The 12,848-nt window shown below is 39.9% G+C and overlaps 1 protein-coding gene across 3 annotated transcripts in view; it reads left to right on the forward strand.

Annotated features, from left to right (window-relative positions):
* The window catches only part of POU6F2 (POU class 6 homeobox 2), a 331,080-nt gene that overhangs the window by 81,067 nt on the left and 237,165 nt on the right, over positions 1-12,848 (forward strand). The gene's annotated exons all lie outside the window — the stretch shown is intronic.

Raw genomic sequence — 12,848 nt, forward strand, 5'->3', positions numbered from 1 at the left:
CTTGTCTTAGTCACTACTCTACAGCGGTTTCTTATGTTGTGGAGCTAAAATTAGCCAAGGAAACATACTGACAGGAAGGAGCAACCACTATAATTATGCTGCATTCATATTTAACAAATGATGAATTATGGAACCAGTCCTGGGGTTACTTTAGGTTTCTGCTTTGCTGTGCAGGTATATTCCATGAGTATTGCTAAGGTTCTGTGACTTCACCTCTGCTGCCACGGGGAGGTCAGTTTTGGAATGTAAGTAAAGCTTCCATTAAGGTGGAAAAGTTTTTAAGTAGAGTGGATTATAGTAATTTAAAAAATAATAAGGAACATAAATGGTAATTATTACTAAAACAAAACCAACCAGAGAAATCAGCAGAGATTAAAGGGAGGGGAAGGAAATTAGGTAGATATATATGAGTTCAACTGTGATTGTAAAGGTAAAGGCTTTATATTTCTCCTCCTTTCTTATACCTCCTTGCCTGCAGTCATAAATATTTGGACTGCAAGTCACAGATCTTTATGAAGAAAAATTGGAATTTACAGCTGAAAGAAAACAGGAAATGAAAATACTTAAAAAATATTTTTGCTACTAATTGAATATACTTTACTGTCATAAGTGCAGTAAACTTAGTGATAATATCCAGAAAGAAAAGCATTTGCATAAGTTGTTTGAGTTGATGTGGTTTTTTCTTCCTGAAAAGAGGAAGAGTGTGAGGGGAAATTCTTCTGTGGCTCTGTTGCTGGGATTTGATGCATTGTTTTCAGAGTCTTCTCATTTTAACTGTGTGGATATAGCACAGTGAACCTTCTCATAACAGTTGCTGACAAGAAAAAAAAATCTTTCTATCAGCTGGTCCAGCTTGCTCCTGCTCTCCCCAGCCCCCACACCTCTTTGCTTTTATGAAGCAATGAATAAAAGAGGGACCAGATGATGCAAAGGTTTACTCAGATGAGATGTGCTAGTCAGTGAGCAACTTTGGATTTGTGGGACTCAGGCTTGTGACCATGGACCTCAAAGGGATTGAGTTTGGGGGTTACGCTTTTCTCACATTGCCATTGCCTCGTTTGTGTAAAATGATGCTGGTGTATTTTGACTTTCACAAATTTCAGGCTTCCATGTGTCAGCAGATCCTGACTGGTATAAAGGCTGGTGTGCTAGAATACAAGGGCATTCTCCCAGGAGTGGCAGTGGGCCTGTCTGGGGCTCTATTGGAAGGGAGATGAAGGAGAGTTTTGCTTTATACTCTGTCTGAAAACTCAGGCATGAAACATTCATCATAAGAGGCAAAATCAGGCCCTTTCCTGCAAAAAGAAAAAAAAAAAATCTCTAGGCTCTGGTCAGGTTTTTGGTCATTTATTTTTAATAAAACATTCTGATTTTGTGTTTTCTCTTCTGTGGGTTCGTGTAACTGCTGTATTTCAAACCAGCTTAAAACAGTTAAAAAAAAAAAAAAAAGGGTTCCCTAAAAGACAGAATACTGCTGACTGTTTTATTTTGTTTATATCTGATATTTCTTATGGTATTCAGATGGTTGTAATAGACTAGCACAAGAGCTGCATGTCTTGTCATCTCTACTATATCAATACGTTTTTATAATGATACAATAACCTGAATCCTGTAACAGTTTATGATCCATTTGAGAATTCTTATAGATTCTCAGAGTGACGGAGGCCTGAAAAAAGAACTTGACTGCTTTCGCAAAACTGGTGCTGTGACAGGAAAAACTAGTGTGCCTGTGATTTAGTTGCTAAGGAATCATATTGATCTGATTCGTCATTAAACTTTTAAGTTGGAAAAAAAAAGAAAGAAAAAAGTCAAGCTGCTTGAAGGTGGAAAAACAGTGATGTGATTGTGAGGGTCTGCAATACAGGTAAACTGTGCCATACAGCTACTAATATTGATTTGTTATGATTAATAAATATGATTTTATGCATTACCTCTGTACTTTCTCTATGATAGGGTTTTTTTTAGCGCAGAAGAAAATTGCCTCTTGCTCTTTATTTTTCATTGACTATTTTTAGTCAATGATAAATAAAGAACTTTAACAGCACTCTGATTACAGAAAAGACAGGACTTTAAAACAGAAACGTAGCAGTAATGAATAATCACGCAGCAAGCTACACACATGCAGCCATTTTAACATTTGTAATGGTGCTAATTTCCTGGCTTTTTAAAATATGCTTCCACATGAGCTCTCAAAAGACATAAAAGCTTGGCATGTAAAGTAAATTGTTTGTCACTTGCTGACGACCTGCCATATTTATTGTCAGGAGAAATGGACATTAGTTGGAAAAGCAGTTGTTAAAGGCCAAACAATTTTTAAAGATGGCAAAGATGTGCAAGGGCTTTCCTTTTTCTAACAATGAGCCACCCCTTCAGACATCAAAAGACAAGATAATAAGACACTTCAAGCACAATTCAAGATTATATTCAACATCTAAAGGCTCATCTCCTGTCAGTTTGCATTTACTCTCCCAGGGATGTGATGCTTCTATCATCATTCTGTCAAGAGGAGTCTGGCAGAAACGATGAGGGCCCCTCATTTCACACACTTAGTGTTTTTTATGAAATAGCCCATGCTCATTCTCATTCAGCCAAAATGGAGGGATAATTTGAAGAAGGTCATGTACAAGTACAAAAATCTTGTGCTGATTTGTGTGATTAGAAGGCATTAAAATTGCACGTTTATGTTAGTTCTGAGATGTTTTGTCAGTTTATTTAGTAATACACTGTTGAAGCATTAAAAATATTTTTTAAAGCAAAAAAGGAGGTTTGCTTAAAGCAATACACGCTATTATTTAGCAAACATTTTGAACAGTGATCTATTCTAAGTGGCATTATTTTAAAATAACCTTAAAATGCATTCACCTCCTTTCCTCTTTGAGAGTGGAATATTCAAGAGCTCCAGGGGTGAAACCTTGGCCCACTCATACTCATTAGGATTTCACTTACTGGTCATTTCATTTTTGGAAGTTTTATTTGGATAAAAATTTAGGATTATGAATTCAGCATATCAATGTAAAGAGAATAATTTTAACACCTGGATCTCTCCACCTCTTGTCTTGGCATTACACACCTCTTTTTGCTAACAAGGAATGGGAGGATCTGACAGGGTACAGAAAGGGATGATGGAGTAAAACTGTTTTCCTCATTTCTGAATTCTTTGATTTAAGCACTAAAAATAAAAAGACTGGATAGCGCTGTCAGTGTACCTTGTACATGAAACTGCCTCCAGTATACAAACCATACATGGACCATGTAACATGAAGGAGCCAGGCCTCTCCATCTCCCATTGAAACCAATGGGATGTGAGGCAGTTTAACCCCTCTTAAAAGGGAGTCACAGCTAAGGGACTTGGCTGTAGCTGCTCTGAATCTTGAATCAGGAATTTATCAGCTGTTATAGGAAGAAACTGTGAAGGAATGTGCATTTGGCCTTGTGGAAAAAAACCCTCTGCTCTGTGGCTTGCCTTTGCACAATACAGAAAAAAAAGGTAACCTGCAATCACGGTGCATTCCAAGGGGTTTCACTGGACAAGAAACCGCAAGGGAATTGGGAAGCTGTGAACAAATTGTCAAAAAGACGGATGGATTGCTGACTGACCTACTGGTAAGAAACCCTAACAACTTCCACCTCAGTGGTACAGTATTTATGCTGCAATGGAGAGTGACTTCTCAAAGGAATTTGCTTTTCTACACATGTAAATGCCTTCATGTATATATCAATGTAGTGCGCAGTATTTCTAGGGAAATTATTAGGTGCATTTAAACAGCTATGAATGTTTAAACTGACTGTTATGCCCAGAATAAAAAGCATTTTTTTTTCTAATTGAAAATGCTTTCCTGCTTTATTCATAAGGCCAATATATTCAGAAATTTCTATTCTTTCTGCTGAATTATTTTGGAGGAGAACTTATGGCTGTTTCCACATCAATATGATTCTCTGTGCATCCAGTTTTGGTCTGCCCCACACTGTCCAGTGGAAAACCAGCATCCTCTGAGACTATGCAGGGAGACAAGTAGATTCATTCTCAAAACTAAGGAGTGACTAAGATTGAAGGGCAGATATGACCAAAGGGCAGCATGAATGTAGTTGTGCAAGATCCATAGTACCACCAGAGAGAGCAAGTGGTCACTCTCAAGGGCTTGTATTCTGAACAGAATTTGGTTTCTAATAGGACAGGATGTATTTGGTAAGTGTTTACCATGTCTATGGACAAGCTCAGGCCTGTTTCATTATCATCTTTTTTTCAATAGAAGCATATAGGCTTATATCAACTGTGGTTGCTATGTGTGTATCACTGTCTTAGTGAAGTTGTTCCCCAGTATTTCTGTTCATTGAAGGTCAGATCCTGAAATGCTGTAGTACATGGGGAGGGGAGAAAAGAGTGACTGCAAGTAGAAATTCAGCTATGCTTGAATCTATCCTAGCTTGCTCAGTGCCTTCCTAGGTGCTCTAGGAGGCTTTCTTCCCTCTGCCTGGGTATGCTCTCCTGGCAGTCCACTTCTCAAATATGAATGTGCCGAAAAGAGACACTAACAACAAGTGCTGTTAAAGGTCTGTAAATTGTTTTCCAATTGCTCTTAGGTCCCAAACTGTGGATGTAGGGATACATGCAGGGAAACTAATGCAGGTGCTCAGTGCCAGGGAATAAACCAAGTGTCCCCACATTGAGCAAAAACTGTGTTTAAGAAATACTTAAACTGTAGCTGTTGTGCAGTGAAGCATTCACAGTAGGATCCAGGAAATGAAAATAAATTCCCATAAATGAAGATAGAGGAGCCACTATATTTAAGGCATTATGGATGTGTTTTATCTTTCTACCTATCCTCCTGTAAGTAACGGGGATAGGTAGTAGCTTCTGCTGAAGTTAATATATGATTTGCTCTGTGCTGTGCACCTGGTTGCTTTCTGTACCACTGTCTAAGCTGTTCTGAAAAAACCTGCCTGGTGCTTTAGAGAAAGAGTCATTGTGATAAAAAATTCTCATGTAAAGATGTGAAAAGCAGGACTGCAGTTGCTGTGCATGAGTATACTGTTTCTAAAGCACAAGTAGTACAAGCAGAAGTTTTGTTAATTTCAAAGACAAACTGAAAAAGCTGGAGTGGCAAATTTGACATCAGCTGTACATTTTCAGTGTACATGAAAGCTCTTCCCCAAAGCTTGTGCTAATATGCAGAGAGGCTGGGAGGAGCATGCACTTAGGTAAATCAAGTGTCTATTTAGGCTCTTGCACAATGTCACTGAGTAATTCTGTATGCTTACAGAATTACTCAGTGCTTACATGAGTTGGCTGTGCATTGTTTCATGGGTAAGTGGAAGTGAACAAGCATGTGTAAATGTGTTTCTGAAGATACAATTGAATCTTTTTGTGTTACCATTCAACAGTTTTTCTTTTCAAACTCTGTCTTTGATTGTGGTATTTCCTCTTAGAAAATTCCTGCCCAACAAACAGCTCATTAAATCAGTGTTAAGATTCTGTTAAACAAACACTGGATAACACAGGATATCAGTCCTTGACAAGCACATGCACAAAACATTGCACTTACTGGTTTTCTGAATGCTTTTGTGGGTTTTCTTCTGAGTGGAGCTGTTGTTCAGGGCTAGAATTATTGGATGAGCTACTAAATAAATACTGAAAACCCGTAGCTATGAAATAAAACTTTTGCATTTTTAAAAATCATTACCATATTTCTTAAGTGTATCTCACTCTCTCCCCCAAAAAGATTTTCACCAGCTCTTGTCTCAGAGGCAGTACACACAGCACTAAGCTAAAAAAAGAAACAGGAGTTATTTTTGCAAATCCTCCTGCCATTGCATCCTTTGCTTGCTAAAAGCCAGGCTCTGACAGAAGAATTTAAGCTATAAAATCCTGAAAAACACAGGCACTGAACTGTTCAGTTTCCCTGAGGAAGCTTAACAGCTCTGAATGTAGGAAAAAGTGCTGATATTAGTCAGGAAAAATGCAAATTGTGAGTTATTTCAGTGAATGCTGGAATTACTTAACAATATTGCATTTCTGCTACACTCTTGTGTGCAGGAAGTCATATCACAATTTCTAGAAGATGGGAAAGGTGCTTTTTTGGTGGTGGCCAGTCCATTTTGAATATGTGATATTTGAATATGTGAATATTCAGTGTGATAGAGCCTATGGATCTGAAGTGTGTAATCCAATACAGAAGTGACTACAGAGAGCATCCTATCTCCTTAAATGTTTAAGAATATGTTAAAATAAAGTTGGTTAAAATTCAATAAAAACAAGTGACACCAGGTATAGGAAGCAAAGGCTTACGAGGTAGCTGGAATTGGTCAGACAAAACAAACTTCTTTAACATGGTTACAGCTGTTTCTCCAATTGTTTTTGAATGGTCTTTTTGGTTCCAACATGAATTAATGGGAGATGTGATAGACTAGAGACTGGCTGTCTCTCACCTGCAATGAAGCTCAGGTGCTGGTATAAAATAATGGGATAATGGAATTTGGGGCTTTTTGAATGTAGGTATTTCTCAAGTCAGATGTAGGGAGGAGGAGGTTTTAGTACTGTCTGTTTCATTCCTTTAATTGCAAAATAAATTATGTATAAAGGCAAAACCAGCAAAGGCTGGATATTTGTCAGTTGTCCAGAAAGACAAATTGGTTGAACTACTTGGTATGTCATAAAATACACAGAATATATGGGGAAATCTGTTGCAACACTGGAAGCATGTTCAGTAGTCTTTCTTATTCACATGCTGTGTGATGTTGGTTCTCTAATAACTTTCCCAAACTTGCCTATTCTTAGAGGCAATTGTCATGTAAGTTCAGACAAGAGCCAAATCTGCTTGTTTAATGAGATGTGAAAAATGACAGTGGATTCTGATAGAACATATATAACTTATAAATGTAGTACTCTAAACCAATCCATTTTTTCCTGGAATGCTACTGTCCAAAGAGGAGATTTCTGAGATGCACCTTAGCTGCTGCCAATGTTGCATATTTTGACCACAAGAAGCATGGTGGTTTGCATGAACCATGCTTGTTTACTCTGCTTTATTTTTCTATAATGTAATTTTAATTGAAATAATGTTCATTCATTTTAGACAAAGCAAAGAGCAAAAAGCACCATCAAAATATCTCAACTTAATCGTCATACCAATGCCATGCTGCATTACAAAAAATTTAAAAATAGAATCTTAAGCAATAAAATCAAACCTAAGTAACATGAAATGCTAAAACACCTGTATTTCAATCATGGAAACTTCTAGTCTGGGCTGTATGATGGGGACAAAATGCCTGCAAGTTGATAGAGAGGAGTTTTGCTGTCAGAATATGATGAACTGTCAAGGGATATTAAGGGAGGCTTGCCTAGGACTGTGGCAATATATAATGACTCCAGGAGAAGTGTTGTGATAATCCTTTCAGGCCCTGATCTGGGCACCAAGCAGCCCCTTCAGATATGCTGGGATGACAGAGCTGAATTAAACCCGCACAAGGATTTGCATATCTGGAGACTGTGTGTCTAATAAAGCACAGTGACTGTACAGCTGAAGAAGTATTTACAACTTTCAAAGACATTCTGTTCTTTGGAGTGTGATCCTTCTCTCCTTGGGGAAGACTGGGATGGAGAAGATTTCAATGAAAACCTGGGGGGTGATTCTTCTCTGCTGTTCACTCATTTACCCATATAGGATAGAACTAGTTCCTACTGCCAGAAAGAATATTTATTTTATTAATTTAATAAAGACCATATATATATGGCCTGTATTCCTATGACACAAGACCTGATTTCTGCCTAACCTTTAAGGTCATTTACACCCAAACTCAGTACACGTAAAATGCTATCTCGGCAGAATGGGAATGTGTTATGCCTATTTAACACAGATCTACCCATGGTGCAAGGCAGGAAAGAATTTTCTACTTTTGGATTATATTTTTATCTCAAATGCAGCACAGAAATATGAAACCATTTATTTTTTATAGTGATGTACTGCTGTAAGTCACAGTTTCAGCTGACAATCTTTACTCTCTATTGACCTTTTTTGTGAGATTTTGTAAACTAGCTAATAAACCTTTGCTCTTGCTACTGTTGAGTTTAATAGAGTTCATTACATTCACTGCTGAAATAAAAACTACAGTTTAGTAAATTAAAAATTGTTCAAAATGTCTTAACAATAAACACTTTGATATTTGTTTGCAAATATACTTTCATATTACATGCTACTCAGCACAGAAAATTTTCTCTGATTCTTCTTCCAAGTCACCTTTTAAAGAACATATTTCTGAGTTTGGATTTAATTTATATGCTTCAAGAAGTGTCAAATGCATAACTAGAGAATTAAAAAGCATATGTTGTGACAGTAGCCTGGTCTGTAGGAGCTGTATTGGAGTCTAGGGCAATGGGGGCTGCTTCAGGAAGTACTGAGTGCAGCAGATGCTGTTGTCCTACTTGTTTGTTGTCTCTGGAGTGTAAGTTGGCAATTTAGAATTGTTGGACTTGGTGAGCATTATAAGGCTTTTTGCTAACCCAGACAGTGGCATGACTCTACTGGTGATGTTCAGTCCAGTGCAGATCAGTAAAAGGTTCTGTCCACCACTTTGTTGGGTATCTGTTGGATGAGAAAAGCCTCTACTGTGGATGAATGGTCTCATGTTTGGAGTAATGGTATGTGATGTCTATGATGGTGGGAAGGTTGGTTATAGTACAACAGTGGGGTAGAGATGTTAGTTCAGTATTGAGTTTTAGGCTTCCTGCTGGAGTCTTCTACTTCAGACAGGCTAGAAAGAACAATTTGTGAGGACAAGAGATCTGTCTCAGGACTATTCAGTGTCTGTCTTCCTGTCAGGGAGCAGTGAGGCTTGCTGTTTCCTAAGAGGAGGTGAGCCAGAAGTGGAAGATGACCTCCAGTGATGGGAACAGGGTACAGACGGGTCTGAAACAGATCCAAGGCCTACCCAGGGATCTCAGATGGGAATATCTGGAAATGGTGTCAAAGACAGGACTAGAGACAAGCCTACAACATATGTGCAAGAGTTTGGCTCAGGAGACAAGCTACCTGCAGTGTAAATCCAAGGCTCATCCAGGAGGCAGGGCAAGAGACAAGGGATGGAGGCTGGTGTGACTGAAATGTAGCTTCAGTAAGGGTTGAATGCTAAGGACTCCCTGTCCCTTGGGCAGGGCATGTAGGAGAAGGCCCCAAATCATCAGATTCAGGATGTTAAGACCTGTTGGTGCACTCATGCCTCTATACAGCACCGTATTCTCCTTGGCAGCTAGAGCTGAATTCTGAAGTGTATTTGTAACTCAGCAAAAAGCAACTTAACAGGAGCCTTGTTATGAAGTGTATGTGGTAGGTAGATAAAACACAAGTGTGGCAGGTTTTATTGGTCTACTCAGACCAGTGATGCTCAGTAGCTAGGTATATATGAAGTATATTCTAGCGAGGGATGATGCTATTTTCACAATTTGTGTGACCAAGATTTAAGGGAAGATGCTCTGTGAACTTCTCCATAGTGGTTGATTCTATGAAGTTTGATGAGTGGGAGGTTTTTTTCTCCCCACAACCTTAAGCAGTGGGGAAAGCCATCTTCTCAGATCCTCCTTCCTCAGCTTTATGAGCCTGTGAAGACTGATTGCATTGTATGTGCTGGGACCTTTTATAAAAAATAGGTCTTATAGATGTAAATGAAGGCTTCCTAGCTTCTGTAATTAGCAGGGTTTTACTCTGGCAAAACTTTCTAATGTTTATTTTCAATAAAATAAGAATGAACTGCAAACAGGAAGTACACTTTCCCTCACAAAATTCAATTATGATCTTCATACTCTATGAGTTCTCCTTGGAGTTTTTTTGGAAGGCCATTTGAGCTTATCTCAGAAGAAAATTTTCAATACACATCTTTCAAATGCAGGTCCAACTCTCCAAGAATCTCTGCTGGTGGTGGCTGTGGGACACCACACTGCTACTTTTGATTACTTCTGTGCATTAAACCTGGGTTGTCTTGTACAGCTACTGTCCTTTAAACTAAGGTAGTTAGGAAAACATGTTCCATTTGTAGCATGTACAGGTTGATACCACCCTGGTGATAACTGACTATAGCAAGTTAGTGGTGACTGTCAAAGGAATGAATTTTATGCCTGAGGAATATTAATGTGAAGTGCTCATGCATAAAAAAAGAAGTTAGTTGAAATTTGCATAATACTTGCTGCACCTGCTTGAATGAACTGTTAGATTATTGTAGCAGGCTGCCTCAGTTCAAACACTTCAGCTTTGCCATTCTCAATGGATTAGTAAAAATAATTGTGTGGTTTAACAGAGGAATTTATATTGTGTTTGAGAGTCTTTGAGCAAACACCAGAGAGTGAAAAATACATTATAGACCTAGTGAGCCGTGCTGTGGGAAATGTAAACTAAAGCAGTGATATATCTTTAGGAGCTGCATCTATTTTGCTACTTGTGAAACACCTATTTTAATCAATTGTGAATAAACAAGATCTGTGGCATAAACTGATGAATGAAATTTATTAAACTGTAACTATCATACAATATTTAAAGAAGAATAAGGGAAATAATTACATTTTCCAAGGGTGAAGTTAAACTTGATCTCTGAGGACATGCCTGAAAGACAGCTTCTGACTCAAATGCTTAAGTTTTAAAGAAGAGTGCACTGTTTTCTCCTTGCACGTCTTTACATGGCTCCTCTCACTTTGTGATGAGAGAGAAAAGTTGCCCTTTATTTATTAAGATGGAGATAGTAAAGTATTCTAGTCTCCTCATGTACTTATCTCCTTGGGCTTCTTCCTTCTGATTAAGAATGCAGTAGGTATTGATATCATAGGTGTTGACTGCTAGATTCCCACAGCTGCACTAAGTGTAATAGGAATTGAAACAGAGTTATTATAATATATGCACTCAAGGGTCATATGGAAGAGAGAACAAAATGAGATGGTAAGGGTAAAGCACTCTAGATTTTTTTACATTTAAAAAAAGAAAAACCAAAAGTGTCACACAGCTTGGAGGTCAGATCCAGGTAGTACTCCGAAGAGAATAACAGAGAAAACAGACTTGTGGTTTAAAGTGCAGCTGTAAACTTACTAGCTGAGGTTATCACAGAGGGCTGTCTGGTCCAACCTCCCTGTGCAGAGTCATCCTAGAGCACATGATCCAGGATTGTGTTCAGATTGTTCTTGATTATCTCCAGTGAGGGAGACTCCACAACTTCTCCAGTGCTCAGTCACCCTCACAGTGAAGTTCTTTCTTATATTCAGGTGGAACTTCCAGTGCATCAGTCTCTGCCTGTTGCCTCTTGTCCTATTGCTTGGCACCACTGAGAAGAGCCTGGCTCCATCCTCTTGGCACCCCCCCTTTAGATATTTATACACATTAATGAAGTCCCCTCTCAGTTGTGTCTTCTCAAGGCTGAGAAGGCCCAGCTCTCTCAGCCTTTCCTTGTAAGAGATGCTCCAGTCCCCTGATCATCTTTGTTGCCTTTTGCTGAACCCCCTCCAGGAGCTCCATGTCGCTCTTGTACTGAAAAGCCCAGAACTGGACACAGCACTCCAGATGTGGCCTCACCAGGGCTGAGTAGAGGGGCAGGATCACCTCTCTCCATGTGCTGGCAATGCTCTTCCTAAAGCACCTGAGGATACCATTGGCCTTCTTGGCCACAAGGGCTCACTGCTGGCTCATGGGCAGCTTGCTGTCCACCAGGATCCCACAGGTCCTTCCCCACAGAGCTGCTTTCCAGCAGTTTGGCCCCCAGCCTGTACTGGTGCAGGGAATTATTCTTCCCCAGACACAGGACTCTTCAATTGCTGTTGTTGGACTTCAGACAGTTCTTTCTGCCCATCTCTCCAACCTGCTGAGGTCCTTCTGAAGGGCTGCACAGCCCTCTGTGGTATCAGCCACTCCTCCCAGCTTTGTGCCATCAGTGAACTTGCTGAGGAGGCATCTGCCCCTCCCCACAAGTCACTGATGAACGAGTTAAACAATACTGGACCCAATATTGACCCTTGGCAGGCACCACTAGTGACAGGCCTCCAGCTAGACCCTGATCTACTGGATGATCCCTCTGGGATGTGCCATTCAGCCAGGTCTCAGTCCACCTTGCTGTCCACTTATCCAGTCCATGCTTCCTGATGTTGCCTATGAGGATATTGTGAGAGGCAGTGTCAAAAGCCTTGTTGAAGTTGAGGTAGGCAAAACACACTGCTCTCCCCTCATCCATCCAGGTAGTTGTCTCATCGTGGAAGGCCATCAGGTTGGTCAAGCATGATTTGCGATTTGTGAATCCATACTGACTACTCCTGATCCCCTTCTTGTCATCCATGTGGATAGAGATGGCCTCCAGAATGAGGCACTCCATCACCTTTCCAGGGATTGAGTTAGGCTGACTGGCTGGTATTTCCCTGGGTCCTCTTTGCCCCTTTTGAAGACTGAGGTGACATTTACTCTCTTCCAGTGCTCAGGCACCTCTCCTGATCTCTGCAACATTTCAAAGATGACCATTAATGGCCCTGCTGTGGTGTCCATCAGCTCTCTCAGCACTCATGGGTGCATCCCATCAGGACCCACGGACCTGCACACATCAAAGCTGCCTATGTGTTCTCTAAAGCAATTCTTGAGCAAGGGAAGGTCTTCTTTCCAATGTTCCTTTACCCTTGTCCCCTGGGTCAAAGATTCCCGAGGGTTGGCCATGTCAGTGAAGACATGCAATGAAGGCATCCAGTTACTCTGCCTTCTCTGCATCCTTTTTTTAACAGGGTCCACCCTCCATTTAGTAACGTGCCCACATTTTCCTTTGTTTTCTGTTTGTTATTGATGCATTTGAAGAAACCTTTCTTTTTGTCCTTGACATTCTTGGCCAGGTTTAATTCCAGA

The sequence above is a fragment of the Corvus hawaiiensis genome, chromosome 1 (genome assembly GCF_020740725.1).
Source record: "Corvus hawaiiensis isolate bCorHaw1 chromosome 1, bCorHaw1.pri.cur, whole genome shotgun sequence".
NCBI lineage: Eukaryota > Metazoa > Chordata > Aves > Passeriformes > Corvidae > Corvus > Corvus hawaiiensis.